Source organism: Egretta garzetta, unplaced genomic scaffold (genome assembly GCF_000687185.1).
Source record: "Egretta garzetta isolate BGI_Z169 unplaced genomic scaffold, ASM68718v1 scaffold244, whole genome shotgun sequence".
NCBI lineage: Eukaryota > Metazoa > Chordata > Aves > Pelecaniformes > Ardeidae > Egretta > Egretta garzetta.
Genome location: NW_009259532.1, coordinates 767,753 through 775,252, shown reverse-complemented (window position 1 = coordinate 775,252; position 7,500 = coordinate 767,753). Strand labels below are relative to the sequence as shown.

At 42.4% G+C, this 7,500-nt stretch overlaps 1 protein-coding gene across 1 annotated transcript in view; it reads right to left on the bottom strand.

Moving 5' to 3' along the window:
• The window catches only part of LOC104125212 (transcriptional activator GLI3), a gene marked incomplete at its 3' end in the record, with an annotated part of 161,306 nt that overhangs the window by 152,908 nt on the left and 898 nt on the right, over window positions 1-7,500 (bottom strand). The window lies entirely within an intron of this gene.

The window sequence follows — 7,500 nt, the reverse complement described above, 5'->3', positions numbered from 1 at the left end:
TCTGTGCACTTGAAATATACGTTCATCAGAAGGTCCAGATCACATTTACAAATAAAACAACATTTTTCTGAATTGCCAGCCTTACGAGCAAAAATAGAATCTACAGATTAATTTGTGACCACTTGCACTATACATCAAAGGCAAAGACTTTTAATGGGAAATAAGATAGTAACTTACCAATAAAATCCATGTCGTTCCCTCTTAGTTGGGATGGCAAAAGAACTCACCTCCCTCCCCTCCCACCCTCACCCCAAAATAGTGAGAGAAGGCTTGGGAAGAGAATGTAGTTTTAATACAGTACCTTCTTTACATAATCACATACCATACCCTAAGCACACTTCTCCCACTTACTGGCGTATGTATTTAGTAACATCTTCTACCTAAGCAGAAGCTGAGGTTTTGTATCTTCCATAAAAGACAAAAAAAAACCCAAACACAAAAACCATCCGGGAAAAGTAAATAGAAACATACAGAGCAGGGATATAACCAAATGCAACATTGACATCTGATTATTTCCTTTTAACTGGAAACAGATATGAAATAGAAAACATCTAGAAGACAAAAGACTAATGCCATTTGAAACCCTGTTAAGTAATTTAATTACTTCAACCACCTTAATTTACACAGCTCAAATCGTAAAGCCAGATAATGTGCCTGCCAGAGGGGTTGCCTGGTTTTAAGTCAGTTAATTTTTAAAAATTCTTTTTATTTACTTTAAGAAGAAGATCTACTCCATGTAGCTCCTTCACTTGCAGATTCCCAAGTCTGATCTCTTCTCAGGACCTGAGAAAGGAAAACTCTCGGGACGCGAGAGTTTTCTACCTTTATTTGTTCAGTGCCCTTCCAATCCTCCCCAGCCGCCTGGCACTCATGCCTTTGTTGGCACCCCTTCCCAGCGGCTGGGGGGGAGGGGGCACCCACCGGAGCAGCGGGGGCGCCTCTACTCCATGTAGCTCCTTCACTTGCAGATTCCCAAGTCTGATCTCTTCTCAGGACCTGAGAAAGGAAAACTCTCGGGACGCGAGAGTTTTCTACCTTTATTTGTTCAGTGCCCTTCCAATCCTCCCCAGCCGCCTGGCACTCATGCCTTTGTTGGCACCCCCTCCCAGCGGCTGGGAGGAAGGGGCCACCACCTGGAGCAGCGGTGCGGCCGCAGAGCCTTGCCCTGCCGCGCTGCCAGGCAGCCCCTCCACTTTGGTGGCACGGGCTGGCACAGCGGTGCAAGGGCATTCGGAGGCCCTTTCTCTTTTAGGGTACCTTCCCCAGAGACCAGCGCTTAACGGCAGTGAGTGAGCCCTTTTCTGGAAGGCTAACAATATCACTGAAGCTTCAGCTGCCAGCAGGCTTTTTCTTACTGCAAATCAAACCTTGTGGTTGCTCTCCCCCCTCCCCAGTACTGTGGGCTGTAATGCCTGAATTTTTTGAGGTCTGATTGATACTGGACTCCTGCAAAGCACAAGCTACAGAGCATGGTACCATTGCCATATCGTAGAGACCCATTTTAAACCTTTTTATTATTACCACTTCTTACTCTATTTCAAAACCCACATACAATCGTAGTATGGTTCCTTGGGTGTTGGGGTTTTTTGTTGTTGTTTTTCAGGGAAAAAAAATCCCCGGTGTATAATTCCCTAAATTTAACCTCCACCTTGTCCAGGTGGCAAGCTTCTGCCACTAACTAATGTTTTCTCCCGATTCCGCCTCATGTTATCCAGCAGGATGTTAAGTCATTACTTACTGATTACAGTGATTGCAGGGATAAGCCACTCAATCATCTCTTTCTGGAACTTGCAAAGGGATACAGGAGGATTGACATTTAATATCCCTTATGCTATTAACCACTGCAGGGAGGGGAAAGAAGGGGGGGAAAAAAAGGAGGGAAATCTAGCAGAATTAATGAAGCAATACTGTATTGCACTTGCAGATCATTGGCTTTAGAGCAGGGTAAGGGTAGGGCTGGCTCGCTGAGGAACAACACTAGAAAATAGTATCAGGCAGAATGAGTTATTACAGTCTACAATAAACCCTAACTTGATGACTGAAATTTTATTAGGAAGCATAAAGGACCACGGGTGCATTACTCCGAATGAACATGTATTTAATCAGCTACTCGCATCAGATTACAATATACCAAGACATGCAGTCCCCACTTAATTACAGCCTCCAATACTTTTGCTACCAATACTTCTAAGCATCAGGAGAGCCTATCCTCCCCCAGGGTAGGTACCTTCTTTTAGTTTATCCCCTCAGGACCTAGCCACAATAAATAGAACAGAGGGGTACACAAAATCTTAGAAGTTCAGGTCTTTGCCCGTATCTTTCTGCGCCACCGAGTGTGACCATTCTACCCTTACTTTTCATGCTGCTGTATGCCACCATTACAGGCAGGAATAACTTGCAGTGTTTGCCTTGCTGAAAAACAAAATCATCAGAAAAACCTATACGTTGAAGCCATCATTTCCAGTATCTAAGACTACAGGATGCTGTTTCCTCCTTGACCTGAAAATGAGAAGTGAAGTCCCTTTGACTTCAGGAGAGGAGGAGGGCATCTCTTGATCACTTTGTAGAATCAGGTCTCATATAATCAATTTGGGACTCAATTTGCAGGCCACTAAAATAGTACAGGCAATGCTCCTTGATACCTAACAACCTCTTTTGAACCCTGACCTCTCAACGGGACCCTGAGCACATCAGTCCAACGAGGGGGCCAGGAACGGGTATTATGATTAACACCTATTTTATGGTGAGCTTGAAAGCAAGCAGCAGGACAAGTAACCAACTGAAAGTTTAAACAGGAAATGTGATTCTTATGGGGTTGTAGACTGCTGAATACTTCCCTCATTCAACCCTGAAAGAACTACTAGGAAGAAAAAAAAGAAAAAAAAGGAGACCTAGATGAAGCTGGCTCTTCTTCTGAAAGAATCAAAGTGGACACATGAACTTCCTCTCATTTATTCATCTATCAAGCTTGGTTTTAAGTTACATCATCATTAAGATAATCATTTCTGCTTTCTATCACTTTAAAGTATGTTCTCAATAACTATCTGATTCTGATAAAGGTAGTCAAGTCCACAACCTACATACGTTTATAATTAGCTTTTTTTTTAAGGCAGAGTAATAGGTTAATAAGAAATATCAGATTACACTGGAACAAGCTCATGGGTCAAAAACTAGACAAAACACATCAAACTGAAAATAAGTGCTTGCCTGTCAGAGACTGAAGGAGTACTGAAGGAGTCCCTATACAATAACTGCATTGTTTTAATGCAGCATTAAAACCATCAGTTTAGAGCCAAAATGTGCAAAAGAGGAAAGCATTTTAGTCACCGACAAAATTCACAAGCCAAACAGTAAATAAATCAGGGCTGAACACAGTATTACAATCTCCTAATGTTCCCCAAGCAATGCTGCAAAATGCAGCTTTGCCTTGTAAAAGTATTAATTCAGCCCTCGCAGAAATTCCCTGTACTTTTTGGAAAATAGAGCGAAAAATTAATTATATCCATGCTACAGGTTAAGTAAAAAAAAATAAATTGCCTATAGCTGAGGGCTGTGTTAGGTTAGCGTGGGGTTTTTTGGTCAATGCCTCTTAGGAAGTAGTCTAACAGTAAATCTGATTTACCTACGAAGCACAGGGTAGAGTCGAAGCGGCCAGCCTGATACAGCATTAAAGCGACTGCCTAATTGTAAGCATGCAAATACCCACATTAGGGCCAACAGAGCTATTCCTGTGCCCAAAGCGAGGCATTCGCTTGAGTACTTGCTGGACTGGAGCTGAAGACTTCATGGCGATGCCCCGTGCCAGGGTGCAGGAGGGAGCTGCACAAGCGCGGGCAGCACAGCTGCACAGGCAGGGGGGCGAGCGGAGGTTTCTGCTCTGGCACTGCAGTGCTCAGCCCGACAGACCGACTTTGCGTGCTGCTGAGCTCAGCGACAGCTCGTATGCCCTGCTGCAAGGCATGGGGACGAGGAGCAGGCACTCTGCTCGCCCTGCCAGCCCTCGCGCTCACCAGCAGAGCAGCGTGGAGGAGCAGCCAAGAACAAGCCTCCATGCTGGCGTTCATCATGCTTCAGCAAGGCAGGTCACCATGTGGACTCCTGCAACGTTTACAGAGTTCACCTGAAGATTTCTTTTTAATCCTGGGATTACTCAAAATTACAGGAGGTACCATATGATCCAACAGAAGTCTAGCAAGGCAGGTTTCATGACCTGCAATACCAGGTGAAGGCTCTCCAAGGGGAGCACAGAACTAATTGTAATGAGTTTATCAATGGATACCTCTCTTCAGAAAGCCATTCCTTGCACAACTTGACAGAAACCTGTGTGTGCATGCAGCAACTTTCAGGCTGATGACCTAAATCCATGCACTGATGTGGTAGGGAACGGGGTCTTACTGTGGTGTCTCCAGAGAAGTGGCAGGGATGCACAGGTGAGAAGACAAGGTCTGACAATGTGGCACTGTGGTAGCAAGGTGGCCTGAGACACTGGCCTCATTATTCCAGTGTAATACCAGTGACATGGTCATGACATAAAAACTGTATTTACTTGTTGTTGTTATTACTTTGCCAAGGCAGATCAGTCTGAGGCTATCAAATCACACGATACACAAAAGTACGCTTACTTTATACCCTAGCACAAACTTTTTATTCATACAGACTTTTGTGAATGAACATCTCCGTTAGCAGTTTCCTTCAGCAGTCTTCCCCGAAGGGATATTCGCCTAGCAGTAAATATAGCAGTCAAACAAAGAAGGAGTAAAAGGAACAATTTGCAAAGAACTGTATCCCAGTAAACTGCATGCATGAAATGAAACACAAAGGAGAAAAAATCAAAAGCTTGCAAAAATTAACTCAAAACAAAGCAAGAGTGGTCCCAAATTACAAAGTCCCACTGGGGATCAAAGTGCACTGAAGATTTTTATTAGTTATTACAAATTATGATTATTTTTTTTTTAACTTTTTTGATCACATGTATTTTAAAAGAAGTTTTAATTTGCTCCAGCACTAAGACGTTCCCCACATGTTTCAGCCTGGAGCACATTTTAATGGCTTAGTTATAAATCCCTGAAATTAGGGGTTTATAATGGAAACACTGGCAGGCCCTTATCTAATATAGTGCAAGCGTCTTAGCAATATAGTCAGAGTTTGTAGTTAGGTGAGCGCAGCAAAAATCTTTTTTGTAGCAAGTAATGACAGGAACTCAGCAGAAGTGAGTAACGTGTAAATCACGGCCTGGGCTCGCTTATTGTTTGAGTCTACAGTGCAGCTGGTACCTCCCAAGGGGCACCCACAAGTCTGGGCCTCATAACTTGCATTGTGTAGTTAGGGTTAACACACGAGCTGCCCTTCCAGGTCACCTTTCTGACTTTCTTTCCCTCGCACCTATAGGTTTACATCAGGCTATTCAATAAGCAGTTTGCAAATCATATGGTTTAAAAGTTTTCCACACTCAATATTAATTTTAACATAGATTCTGCTACTGGGTGTGTTACTCAGTTTCGGGAGCTGTTGAAATAACATCATTTTCTTTGTTTCTTCATGATTGTGAGCTTTGCATAAAACACGTAACTAACAGCTTTCGATCTATTTATGATCCAAGTTCTGACTCCTTCAGAAGACAGCAGAACTACTGAGAAAACGCTACTTTCTACATCACACCTCAGCCAGCTGTCACTCAAGTACACGTTACCCTGCGAAGTTTGCTAATTAATGTGTTGTCCAGAAGGAGAGGAGCACTGATACTAGACATGCTTACGAGGTGACATGGGTATGATAGGCAGATGTTGCTCTGCAATGACAGCAGTCTTCTGACAAAAAAACCAGCAAGGATCACTCTGCCTTTTTGTTATTTTTAAGGGTACCTTACCTTGTTTAACTGAGTATTCAAATGCAAATCACAATCATTTAACATTACCACAGCCCTCTTTAAAAAAGAGGCACTGAATCAACAAAAGCCGCATGTTTTGTAGGAGTGGTGGCTTACATCAACTGATGATGTTCCAGTAGTAATACTCATTCCAGCACTAAAGAACAAAAGATGGAAATGCAATGCAAGCTCCAGCTTTCATGTAAATTGGTCCTTGTAACCAAAATTCATTATCATGACAATCAGATTTGCAAGAAGCAAAACTTCAAAACATTGCAACAGTAAAACTCATGTTTAAGTTCCTAAAGTTTTGGTATTAGTATTTGTTTTGGTATATGCTCCATGGAGCCTCTACACTAGGAGGAAATTTTTCATATCGAGGAAGGAATGGAATTTTTCATCCCTTTGAAGCCCGACCATGTATCTCTGGAAAGTGGTTTGCTTGGTTATACATGAAAGTAGATTAGAAACCCAACCTAGGAGATCCTGGTGACTTCCCTAACTACAAAGACTAACAAGACCAACCCTTACCCACTGAAAACCAAGATAACTGTCATTACCTTAACCAAACGCAGCCTCAGGCCCCAGGATGTGTATTACATTAGCATCTCATTCAATTAATAGGAGACAATTCCAGTGACAAAATCTAGTCATTCATTAGACTTAGAATCATTCCAGCTCTTGGGAGTTTGACGCCCCTGACATGCAGTCATATACCACCTAGATGAAGCAGGTAGTTAAGAACTAAGCTTTAAGCTGATAGGTAGGATAGAGAGAAAAAATTATTTGACCACAAGGTAAATCAGTGTCAGAATTAGGCAAAACATCATGAAGGCTTTATTTTTAGCCCTCTAAACCTAAATGTTTAATGATAACGTTAAAGCTAGCCCAAACAGTCAGAGGTATGTGCCTATATCGAGTTTGTGTACAAACCCCTGACACATCAAAGAATATGCATATGTGTTTAAGTGTGCATCTGTTTGAAAACTTGGGCCAATGTGGAAAATCCTATTATCAGGAAAAAAAAAAATACAATGGGGAGCTCTTCGGCTAATGTGAACCACTGTAATTCTATTGACAGCAATGGATCTGTGTTGACTTACACCAGCTGAGGATCTAATTTCATACGCCTTAGAAAACTGAGGCAACTTTTTCCATAGATGCTCAAGAGTTTCTATACTTCTGCGGGGATCAACTCCAACTAGTAGGTCAGCAGGTGCTGAGTTTGCTTTGAATCTGAAGTCCAGTCACACAGAAGGATACCAGGACACGTCATCTAATTTTTACTGACCCACAGAGATTCCCTTCTAGTATGGCTGTAGGATTCATCTATTTTCTGCTTTTGTCTAGTGGGAGATACGTGTTTCTTTGAGAAAACAGAAACCTTTCTTCAAGATAACAAAGTGAGAACCTGACCTGGACCACAAGCCCAGCTGAATGAGAATCATGGAAGCAGAAAGGGTGAACAGAAAACGTTTTGCCAGGAATATACCAGGACTCCCAAATACCCAGAAAGATGTCTTCTGTTTTTAGCCATTATTAGACTGATTTGCAAAAAACAACAGCTAATCTGCAGCTATCCAAAACCCACAGGTCTAAACTCTGCTCACACCTTTCCATGCAATTTTCTTTCC